Source organism: Sciurus carolinensis, chromosome 5, assembly GCF_902686445.1.
Source record: "Sciurus carolinensis chromosome 5, mSciCar1.2, whole genome shotgun sequence".
Classification (NCBI taxonomy): domain Eukaryota; kingdom Metazoa; phylum Chordata; class Mammalia; order Rodentia; family Sciuridae; genus Sciurus; species Sciurus carolinensis.
The window spans coordinates 114,614,750-114,627,655 of NC_062217.1; the positions used below are offsets into that span (position 1 = coordinate 114,614,750).

The 12,906-nt window shown below is 37.1% G+C and overlaps 1 long non-coding RNA gene across 2 annotated transcripts; it reads left to right on the forward strand.

Moving 5' to 3' along the window:
* Positions 1–9,092: 9,092 nt before the first annotated feature.
* LOC124985104 (uncharacterized) lies at positions 9,093–12,304 on the forward strand. Of its 2 annotated transcripts, XR_007108805.1 has the most exons (4): positions 9,093–9,528; positions 10,333–10,429; positions 11,069–11,428; positions 11,864–12,304. It is a non-coding gene; the product is annotated as an uncharacterized LOC124985104 (long non-coding RNA). The 2 variants fall into 2 exon arrangements; XR_007108804.1 differs by having other exon boundaries at positions 9,103–9,528; positions 11,069–12,304.
* The last annotated feature ends 602 nt before the right edge of the window (positions 12,305–12,906 follow it).

Below are 12,906 nucleotides of genomic sequence, written 5' to 3' on the forward strand. Positions count from 1 at the left end.
ACAGAAGCACTGAGGAGAAGGCAGGTGGTGTCCAAAGAACAGCAAAGAGGCCAAGGCATTTGGCACAGAGAAGAGAGAAGTAGACACGATCAGACAGGGAACAAAGAAGCAGAGTGGGAGAGATCTGAGTAGGGCCTCATGCACTTTCCCTTTTATCCTGAGTGCCACAGAAAACCAATCGAGGGTTTGAATGAGGCATGACATGATTTGGAATTTGTTTTAAAAAGAATTCTGTAACTTTGGTGATGCTCACTGGTCAGTGGCTGAGCTAAAGATTGCCATGTGACCTTTTTTCGGTCTGGTAAAATGTAAAGGGATGTCGACCATGGAGGGCTTCTGTTGTCAAATTAAAAAACAAAAAGACAACCACTAAACATTATGGATAGAAGGCCCTTCCTGCCTGGAATTTAAACGAGGTACCTAGAACTACAGCAGCTGTCTTGCTAACTTGAGGGAGGACAGGCACCATCGCACCATGTGTGGCAGAGTGCAAAGAGAGCTGGGGGCTTTGATGACATCACTGAACTTGGATGGCAGTCCTTGGTTACCTACTTCCAAACTTTTTTACAGGCCTGTTCTAGTGGGTTATTGTTCTTCGTAATTGTATGCATTTCAAAGTGAAGTGACATTGAAAACTTTAAAAAAAATGACTGTTACATACTTGAAATGACAAGTAATAAAAAGTATGAGAAAGACATACTCGCAAAATAAAAGATACAAATCTTTAAATGGAATCCGTTTTGTTTTATAAAAATATCATCTTAATTATTCTTGTTTCCGTGGTGAGTAGGAAAAATTTTTATCATAGATTAAGCTTTAAAGCATAAGGGTAGAGCTGTGGGACACTTCAGCAAACCAGGTTCTTATTGTGGTTACAATCTTGATGTACCCTCCTAGGGTTTGGGGAAAATTTCAAGGTTGGGTGACTTTATGTCAGGACTGGCTCAAGATGGTCCTAGTTTGTGCTTGCCTCTTGGAGTTCTCTCATTTTTGTAGTTGTATTCTAAAAACTGGCATTTAAAAGACACATATATTACATTTTAAAAGTGCTTACCTTGAAAACACACACACACACACACACACAGAGTAAATTGAATAGAATGTTTTTGAAATGATATATGAGAAATGAATAGAGTTTTTGTTTGGAAACAGGACCAATTTGGGGGAAGAGATCTATTTTATATATTTATTTGTTTGAGGGGTTTGTATCAAGTATAGTTTTACTTTCAAAGTTAAAAAAAACATTTAAAATAATTGAAGGAAGCATCTAGAAAATGGTAAAACAGATTCTAAATTTTATTTTTTCTATGTAGGAAGTCAATTGCAGAAGAAAACAACAAATTCCATTAGAAACAATATCTGAACAAGACAAACAGCTAATATATGAGGGAGGGTAAATGTCTCCTTGGTGGCTCTCAGAGTGGTCAGCATGCACAGGTAGGGTCCTGGGTGTCCAGTTCTAGCACTGACTATGCCATTTACTCAATGCCACCTCCTCCTCAAGGTGACCATGCTTTTTGATATTACTGTCACTTGGAGATGGAGGACAGAATGAAAACAATTTCTGTAATGTTCAACAAATACTTAACAAATGTTTATAGAATGACCTCTATACAGGAGGTGCTAGGCTGGTCTCTGGGTGACTTACATGGTAACTAAATTGACCTTCTCCCTGCCCTGTGGACTTTCAGTCTGGTTGGAAAGGAGGCAACAAACATACACACATAGGTATGGAATTACAAATTCTAATGTTGTGAAGCAAATGGAAAAGAAAAGGCATAGTGTTAGAGAATGAGTGAATGAACAAACTCACACACTAAACAGTATGTTTACTTTGCTAGAATAATAACAACAAAACATTGAAAACTTTATTTTCTCCTTCTTGGAGGTGGGTAGGGAATGGAAAGGAGACAGGACTTGGCAAAGGTCGAGTCCTGGTTCCAGCACTGTAACTGGCTGTAAAAGTGACAAATACCCAATTTCCACTTGACCTTCCTCACTCCTCAGGTTGTTATGAAAAACAAAACAAAATTAATCAATATAAGTCAAATGCTGTGAAGTCCTGTTTATTATCTATTCCCCCAACGGACATTGATTGAGTACCATGTTTGGGCTGGGCTGCTGTGTGAGAAGCTTGATAAATAAAGCTTCAAGACATAAAGCTTCAGGCTTTGTGAACTCTTCACAAAGAGTTCACCTCTGATTGGGGAGATAGATAAGTGTATGTAAAGATGTATGCGTAAATTTTTTAAGGATGCTTTTTAGACAAATGGAAGTAAAAAGCTCACATTAAAGATTGATTTTAAAAGCTTTCCCCAAGCATTAGCAGAGACCTAGCCTAGTATTTGTCATCATTTATATCTATTATTAAGATAATGAGAATAAATGTTTATATTAGGGATGCTATTATGCCATTTGAATCACCAAAGATTAACTAATCATCAGAATAAATTTGTGTGAGATATTTTTGTTTATATTTTATAGATGTGAAAGCCAATAATTCATATATAATAAAAATGATCACTCTAGAATTTTAGTGTGCTGTGACACATCATTCTCTGTTGACAATGCCAGATGAATGAGTTTTTCTCTACTAAAAAAGAAAAATACTTTTTGGTTCAAATTGTGATCGTAAAAAGTAAAGAGTTTGTGGATGAATTGAAGATGATTTTACTAAAACTATAGTCTCTTAAGAAAGAGAATGAATTGAAAAAAAATTGCAACTACAGCTGGAATTTCTCAAGAGTTGAAGCAGAACCTTTATCTATTTAAATTAAAATGAAAATAGAAAGTCTAAAATATCCCCTTTTGCACCTTTAAAAATAAATACTCCAATGTGTTAACTCAGTCATTAAAGAGTTATTTGGTTCACAAGTTCTAGAATTGATTTGCCTGAAGGGATTGGATTTTTATGATTTAACTGATGAGATATTTTGACTTGTTATCTCTATACCTACAGAAATTCAGAGATCACCCACGTCCACATATCCTCTCAAGTGGCCTATTTCTTTTTTGAAATACATCCCTCACTCCTACTTGTGTTTAGTTTGATCTTTTTATGGAGTGTTATATAAAATGTTACCTGAATAATGTAGTACTTGCAAAAATTTCTAGCAATATTCTCAGACAAAATTGAATAAACAACATAACCTTTAAAGTGCATTTTGGCAATTTTGTAGTAATTTTAAAAGCCTATACTGCCTTTTTCTCTTATATGTGTGACCCTACACTGCTTAATGGGGGCCTAATTATGCATTTTCTGGATTATTCTAGTTTCCTTCTTCTTTTCTTTCCCCTAGTTATAACTTGACTTCTGTCTTCAGCAAGTGACTAAGTGAAATTACTTTTGACATTTTCTCTATTGATAGGTCTTCTTAGGAGTTAGATGGGGAGAAGCTGAAATCACTAATAAAAAGAAAACTCATGAGGACTGGGGTTGTAGTTCAGTTGACAGAGCACTTGCCTAGCAAGTACAAGGCACTGGGTTCAATTCTCAGCTCTACATATAAATAAATAAATTGTCCACTGACATCTAAATATATATATATATATATATATATATACATATATATATATATATATATGTATATATATACACACACACACATATGTATAAAAGAAGTTCATGAATTATTGATTGGTAATTACTTCCTGTCCAGTTATAACCCTGATGAGACCCACCATGTTCAACACCCACCACCAGATCCTGGTGTGGAGACTGCTACCTAAGTAAATACTGGTTGGATAAATTGATCCACCTAACTCTTGGGTATTACTAATATTAATAAAGTAGGCTAATTGTACATAAACATAGCAAAATCCAGCAAAAGGTTGACTAATAAGTAGATTATAATACTGAGCAAAATGCTTTGCTTATCAGGTCATGATTTTTTAATTTTAAAATTAGGAACTTGGACTATATCACTACTTTAAGAGCTTTTTTGTTTGTTAGTTTTTGTTTTTAGTAGTGGAACTTTTTTTTTTTTTTTCCAAAAGGTATCTTAAGTGGAATACCAACATTCTTTTATGACTGCTGAAAGTAGAACACTTAGTTTGAGACAGGGCCAGTCCTCAACACCCCCACCCTTGCCTCCCACTTACCCATTCTACCCAAACTACTTCCTTTCCCAGGATGAGCTTTGAGTCACCTTTTAATTTTTTATGGAAAGCCAATTGGCTCAATTATTTTTCAGATCTGAATTCAAAAATTTCATGATCAACATGAAAAGATGTGGTGAAGAAAGAACACACAGTTCTCAGTGATCTCTGGAAGCAGGCTGTAGCCCTGCATTACTGTGTGACCCTGGTGCAGTTTCTTGTCTGTCAAGTAGACTATTTTGCCTCAGAGTGTTAAGCTGCAACCAATCAGTGCCTACTAAACTAATGATGCAGTTGCCTGTAGTTATCTACTGCTGTAAAATGAAATTTCCAAAACTTGATGATTTGAAATAGCATCTCATGATTTTGTGGGTCAAGATTTCAGTGGAATTTCCCTGGGAGATTTTTCTGTTTACTTGATGGTACACAGCTGGAAAATGGGCTGGTCAAGATGGTCCAAGTCAGCTTCACCTACAAGTAAGTCTGTGTCCTTGGCTGTGATGGTTGACTGAGAGATTGGACTCTGCTGGGACTTATAACTGGAGTGCCTTCCCCAGGCCTTTCCAGTATGGCAAACTCAGGGTAGTCAGATCTTACACAGTAGCTCAGAGATCCAAGAAGAATGTTCTGATAAACAAGGCAGAAGCTGTGTGGCCATATATGACCTGGCTTTAGAAGTCACTTTGCATCCCTTCTGCCATGCTCAATTTGTCTAAGCTGTTACAATTTGACAAATTCAAAGATATCCCCCACCTCTCAGTGGGGTGAGTATCAAAGAATTTGCAGCCATATTTTCAAACTGCCATAGTTATTCTACTCTTCAGTGCATGTGTTATTACTACATATGTCCAGGAAAATTGGTAGGAGCAAGTAATGCATTTTTCTCCACTGTCATAGGAAAATAATATTGCAAAGGATTCCACAATTTCTTGGAAATTTTATATTGGGGTTAAGTGTATCAAACTGAACCAAATGACGTCTGAATCTCTCCAATTGTGTGCTTCAGGCAAGCCTTATACCTGGGCTACTGAATGTTTTTGGCAGAATTCTTTGCCATCAGTATCATCCAACATTTAAAAAAAGGGTTTTGTAGTAAGCATATCTTAGTAAGGATGCACTGAACCACTGAAGAATTATTTAGATAATGGAAGCGAGCATGCATATTTGGAGGGGTGCTTTTGGAATTGTGACTTTAACAGTTCTTGGCATGTGGTTTTCATTATGCAACTAGAATTATATATATAGCCTCCCAGTTACATCAGAAACAAATAAGTTAAAACTAGAATGTTTGATGTCTGGAGAAACATATTGAATGCAATTTTGGACAGGGCTCACTCTTTAAGAAACATACTATTATGTGGAAAAGAATTTGAAAGTGGGCATGGTGGCCTAGCAGGTCCTCTTGATCCCAGAGACTCAGGAGGCTAAGACAGGAAGATTTAAGGTCAATCTTGGCAACTTAGTGAGACTCTGTCTCAAAATAAAAAGGGATGGGAATGGAGCAGTGTCGCTCAGTGGTAGTGTGCCCCTTGGCTCAAACTCCATACCCAGTGTGGCAAAAAAAAAAAGAAGAAGAAGGAGGAGGAGGAGGAGGAGGAGGAGGAGGAAGAGGAGGAAGAGGAGTATTTAGGAGGCTGAATTACTTAATTTAGGTTACATAATTACTTTATTGCCGTTGGTGATAATAAGTGGACTTGGCCTGACTTTTTCTCCATTGAAAGGTAAAAGGTAGTCAGTCTCATTCCATTACCAAAAACGGTTTTCTTTTTTACTTCTGCTAATTCCAAACATTGCCTGGAGAATTCCTCTAGTGGTATGAGATACATAGCTCAGAAGTTTCAAAGACACATAAGGGAAGATAATGCCAGGAATCAGATTACTTGGGTGGAGAATTCCACAAAATTTTTTTCGTAGAACTAATTTTTTTCTAATGTTTTGCACAAGTCCACTTTATGCCAAGTGGGACTACAGTCAATGAAGACATAGCCACCAAATATTTCTTTTAATCACCACAGCAGTCCCTAAGATTACCAGGACAGTTTAAGATCTTCTTAAATTAAGATAATGGGACAACTAGAGTTCTTGCTAACCCTCAGAAAGTAAACATCACTAACTACCAGTGAATGCTGTAGAACTCAGAATTATTTCTGGGTAATATGCCATTACTGAATGGAAGGGGGTACAGTTTTCTGAAAGCTTGTAGCATAGGAAAGATAACTGTCGCTGGAGTGGGGAATACACTGGGATGACAGAAAAGAGAGGAGTACCACAGAACTGAAACTTGAACCCCCAGTGTTAGCATAGGAATAATCTGAGCAAGAGGCACGGGAAGGAATGATAGAACGGATAATGTTCATTATACTGTTTTGTGTAAGGGTGAACTTATCTCCAAAAATGTCCAGGTTAGGAAAATGAAGGAACCTACTTAACACCTTGGTTTAGTCAACCTCTGCATTCTTTAGCCTCCCTTGATAAAATGTGGCCAAGATTGTAAAGATTCTATGAAACTGTACACCTTGTAGTGTAAGCATGTATTAAAAAAATAAAATCAGACTGAAAGCTACTTACGCCTTCATTACAGTTGCAAAATAGAGATCAACTAAGGCCAGTCCGTGCAAAGAACTATTGAACAGATTTACAAGATATTGAATGACATTGTCTTGGAACTAAAGTTAGGGTTGGTCCCTGGGGGAGAGGGACTGGAGTGTGGGTCAGGATCCAAAGGAGCTCTCAAGACCTCAGCAACAGGGGATCCAAGTCCTTGCTGCAGAGTTGTGTTGACCACATGGCTGGCTGTTCTCCACCAGTCTTCTTTTTGCATTGCCTCCAAATGACTTTGTCTACTTAGTCTTAATTTTTGTTCCTCCACATTTTCGGTTTACTGCTTCTTACAGTGGTTTCTCAAGATTCAACCCAACTTTTTGACTTTTTAACTGAGATTCTGACCTTGTTATCTCATGGTATCTTGAGTTTATAGTATGTATTTCAAGCTTACCTTGTTCATTTTCCATCAAGACCACACAGATAATAGGCAACTTACAAATCTACTGATTTGTTGCTCTTGGACCCGTTACTCATCTCTTAGCCAATCAATCTCAGTGGAGGGTGAGAGGGTCTCCCCACCTTTCTGGTAGCTAAGCTGTGGACAGGGCTGTTTCTCTGACCCTGGGGTGTAGTCACATTAACATTCCCAATGTACAGCATCATAACATTTTTCCATGACAGTTAATTATTAAAAACTATAGTCATCATATTATCATATTCCATAATTTAGATTATGAATTCCTATTGCTGGAAACTTAGGTTGTCTTAAAAATTATTTTGATCATACACAACACTCCAGTGAAATCAAGGCAAGGTTAAAAACAGGACCAGTTTCATGGTATGGGATGTGTGGCCAGGGTCACTGTGTTCAGAAGGGACCTGTGCTTGGTTTGATGCTGCATTGTAGCTGTCTTGAAAATCATAATAGTTTCTTTTTTTTTAACAAGATGTTCCCAAATTTTATTTTTCACTAGACAGTCCCCAAATTATGTAGCAGGTCATGGTTAGACAAGATATGCAACAAGGAAAAAAGAATGAAGACAGTGATGAACTTTGAAGGGAAGTCAAGGAATTGATCAGAATTGGAGCAACATGCATATGTAGAAAAAGCACAATGTGGATGCCTTCACTGATGTGTTTTTTCTGTCCTCTTTTATGTCCTGTGGCTCTCCTCACCTCCCCTGATGCAGCTTCTGTGATGAGATGACAGAGAAAGGAAGAATAAGCTCTCAATTCTCTGCACTGGAGTCTTAAAATAGGCCTTTATAAACAATTGCCTGGAAAAAAAAGGTGTTTAAAATTGCAAGAGCCTGGATGCTGAAGGTTTCATAATACAGTAACAGTTCTGGAACAAAATGTGCTCAGTTCAAGACAGTTTTTGTGCCTCTCAATTACCATCTCCTTAGGAAAGACACCACAGACTGACACTGAACACTTGTGTTTTCTTGAGAGGGACCTTCTACCTTGATCCCCACTGCTGGGGCTGGTCTTCCAGAAAGTTCTGGGGATCCAGCAGTGGAGAAGAGCTGAGCCTCACTTCTAGCATGGAGCTAGGAAGGTTAGCAAGCATCATGGGCCTCCTCCTGACAGTGTGATGGAGAATAGAAGAGAAATGGTGGAAGGGATGATGACTGAACAGAGGAGCCAGAGACACTCTCACATGGTCCCTGAAACCCAGGAAGACTGGGGGAGGAACAGACTATGAAAGTCCAGACTATGGGCATTGGTAGAAAGCTGTCCTGAGAAGCTTTGTGGTCAGGATTGCAAGGGATCTGCATGTATTCATAACCCCCACCCTAGGCTAGGTGGGAAAGAGGTTATCTCAGAGGATGTAAGCAAGGACAGACAAGCACCAAGGACCAGAGCCCTCCCCAAGATCTGCAAACAGACTAAATTTTCCACATTAGGCACAACCATGGGCCAGGGCAATGCGCACTTAATATTATATATGGGGGGGGGACATATAATAGGAATTGTCAGTTGCAAATATTTTTTTTACAAAATTTCAAAACTTGTACTGTGTTCAGAGATCCTTATTTACCACACATATTTTCATGGGTACAAATATCTGAGCTCACATTATGTCCTTAGAGCTCATCAAACACCTGAAAAGCAATTGTGACTTAAGAATAAACACTCTTCTGTTCTTCTAAGTGTTTTCACATTTTATTAATAGTATAACTGGCGTCTGATTCCTAAGTTACTTAGATAAACATCTCAGACACGGACATTTTTCACATCCTGTTCCCATTTTTCAAGGACTGATTTCTTTGACTTGGCATACTTTAGCAGAGCAACCTTCTTTTCAAACAAAATATGAAAAACCTCAATACGCAGACAGATAGGAGTAGTGCCCTAGTGGGAGGTCAGTTTCCCCCTCATTCACTGTCTCCCTCCCCTCCTGATATGACCCTGAAGACATTCCTCTTACAAGTCCTACATATAAGCTTGTTTAGACAGCTCCAGTCTTGATGGTGTCATGGAGAAGAAATGAAATGGCAAGGGCTCCTGATTCAGTTCCCAATCTGTAAAGTGAGCAGGATGGACCAGCTCAGGGTCATAAGAGTCGCTGGCATCGTCCAAGTGGTTTTAAGGATATTTCTTCTTGGTCCTTCTACTTCCCTTCTTCCCTGCTGAGATTAGTCTGGAGCAGGAGCTCAGGAATCTGCATTTTATAAAAGCCACCCCTCACCAGCAGTTTAATGTACACTGAGGAGGGAACCCTGGAGGAGAAGAGTCTTTGAGGACTGCCATCAACAATAAAATTCCATGAACAGGATTTTGGGAGAAGAAACAACTTCTTACATTTTAACCAGATCTTTAAGCTGTTGGAATAATTAGCTGGTTTATCTTAATTTGATGATCCAATTGGAACAAACTCCAGAGGTAGGAGAGTCTTTTGGGGATGTTAGCTGAAATAACATATTTTCAATTTCAGTGGTATTAAATTAGACAGTGAAGCAGAACAAATTCTACTTTCTCTAGCAAAAAGAAGTCCTTGAAATAGTTATTTGTTCCTGGCTCTTTGGAAAATCATGGCTCATTTCCAGGTAGGTATAGAAAAATGATAATTATATTCATGTAAATGTCAATATTGCCTTCAGGAGGTAGGGACATTAAAAACTGTTTGAAAATTTTGGAACCCAGTTATCATATAATTAAATTAAATCTCAGCTACAATCTTGCCTTCACTGAGAAGGATATTATTCTATATTTGTTAAATATTTAAAAATTAACCTATAAGGAAATGAAAATCATCATTTTAATCTTGCCTCATATTTGTTTAATAATCTCAAATGATTAATTTTGTAATTAAGGAAATGGAATTGATTTTGGAAAGTTATCATGTAGTATTCATGGTTGAAGTATTCAATATTTCATTATGACATTTATCCCTGTTTAATAAAAATTCTTCTGCAATTTTCTAAAACAGCATTCTCAAAATGTGTCCTATTGCTGCTGAAAGAGGTTAATAGAGGTCACCCAGACAAGCTATTTCTACATTGAAAGAAGTTTGGAGAACAAGTATACATATATACAAGTTTGGGTTTGGATTTTGAGTTTGAATACTACCCTAATTAAAGTCGTTAGAAATTCCTTTTATAATAGATGCTTTTACCTCAAGACTTTAGAGACTTAGAATAAAAGAATAATATTTTTTTAAAGTTGTAACGCTCTGTTCTCTATCAGAGAACACAACAAAGGGGGATACTGCTTCTGATTCCTGGATTTGCATTGGAGATGTCAAGAGATATATGACGATTTTGAACAGCTTTCTGGGACTCAGGTAGGTCCAAGTAGTAAGGTTCTTTTCAGATTCTAAGGGGAATGAGCACCGCAAAGATACGATTTAAGGGTGAAAGTTTGGAGGTTCTTGTCCCTTCATCAGGGTGAAGTCTGACATACGATATAGTAAACTATGTTATCCAATATTGTTATCAGAGGCCACATGTTATTTAAATTTACATGTAAATTAATTAAAATTAAAATGAATTAAAAATTTAGTTTCACAGAAGTTGTCCAAGAAACTACTGAAATCATTTCAGATGAATATTTCTATCATCTAAATTCTAAGGGAAGCACACACAAAGAATAATAATCCTAGCTATTAAATCCTAACTCAGGATAAGAGCTTATATACTGGGGCTGGGTATATAGCTCAGTGGTAGAGTGTTTGCCTAGCATGTATGAGGACCTGGGTTTGATCTCCTGCACTGCAAAAAAAAAAAAAAAAAAAAAAAAGTTTCTATTCTCCTATTGGTTTGGGTCCTCCCCAATCCATCTTCACTGAGCTTCCTTTTCTTGACTATTTGTTTTATTTTATATTTCACACAATACCGTTTCTGGGTGCTTACCTCCTACCTCAGTGTTTAGGTACTGTTGTACACTACCTTAGTTATCTATTTAATTTTTCTTGATTCTTCAGGTTTAGCTGGGCTCAGTGGTGGTTCTTCCTCTTATACGGTATTGATTAGGATCCCTTGAGTGATTGTCCTCCTCCGGAAGCTTGACTTGAACTGGAAATCCAAGATGGCTCTGATGACATGGTGGACAGAGCAACAAGGGTGACTGTGAGCTGGCTGGGCCTCTCTCTTACCTTATGATTCAAAATGGGTTTTGCCTTGTGAACAGGTAAAAGCAGAAGTTGTCAGATTTCTTAAGCGCTGGACCTAAAACTTGTACAACATAGTTTCCATCATATTATATAGGTAACAGCGAATCATAAGGCCACAGTGGAGGGGAAATATATTTCAAGCTCAGTGGGAGGAGCTAATGTAGGGAGAGGGTGAGTATTTGGCAGGCATCTTCACAGTTTATGACATTTTTTTCTATTTTATCTAATCCCTTTATTTATCAGCTAAGACAGTTCTTAATAATAAATACATACCACAACTGTACAACTAGCATATTTGGCAACAAAAAACTGTGTATAATTTTTATGCATAGTAATATGTACCCATAAGTAATATTTTCCACACCATCCAGGAACCAGTGTTGGAAACATTATAAAATTCTGTGGTAAAAAAGGTGTAGAGAGGGGAGTGTGAAATGATTTCCTTCCTCTCCAGTCCCCTTTTGGAGAGTCACAGTGCATTTTAGTGTAGAAAAAGAAATCCTAAAAGTACAGAAGGAAAGATACTTTTTTTTTTTCAAAGGAAATTTGGGTGAGCTTCTCATTATACTTACCCATAATGAGATGATTTCCTCACTTTGCTTTCAGGTGCTTTACTGACATTTCTCAAAAGAAATACAAATGAACAACAAATACATGAAAAAATGTTCAACATCCCTAGCAATCACGGAAATGCAAATCAAAACTATATTGTGATTTCATTTCACCCCAGCTAAAATGGCAATCAATCATCAAGGATACAAATAATAAATGCTGGCCAGGATATGGGGGAAAGATACACTCATATATTGTTGGTGGGACTTTAAATTAGTACAACCACCTTGGAAAGTAATATGGAGACACCTCAAAAATCTAGGAATGGAACCACCATATGATCAACTATTCCACTTCCTGATATTTAACCAAAAGAAGTAAAATCATCATACTATAGTGATACATGCATACCAATGTTTATAGCAGTGCAATTCACAACATCTAAGTTATAGAACCAACCCAGATGCCTGTCAACAGATGAATGAATAAAGAAAATGTGGTATATATTTACATAATGGAGTTTCACTCAGTAATAAAGGAGAATAAAATTATGGCATTTGCCAGTAAATGAATGAAACTAGAGAACATCTTGTTAAGTGAAATAAGCCAGATGCAGAAAGTCAAGGGTCAAATGTTTTCTCTCACAAGTGGAAGAAAGAGCAAAATAAGGTGAAAAAATGTGGGACCCCATGAAAACAGAAGAAAGATCAATGGAGTAGGGGAAGAGGATTGTGGAAGAAGGAGAAGAAATTGAATAAAGGAAAGCTACTTTTGAAAGTATAAAATTTTGAAAGTATGAAAATGATAAAATTATGATGCATACATATATGAATATAGCACAGTAAATTTCGCCTTTATGTATACCTATAAAGCACAAATTAAAATACAATAAATAAATAAATAGAAGGAAGACCAGTAGAGTAGAGGAAGGGGAGCAGGGGAGGAAGAGAGGGAAAGAGGAAGCACCAGGTACTGATATGGAGAAAATTATATTCCATGCATGTATAATTATGCTAGAATGAATCCCACTAATGTGTATAACACACTAATAAAAACAAAATAAATGTGTGATGCTAAAACTCATTCATAATTTAAGA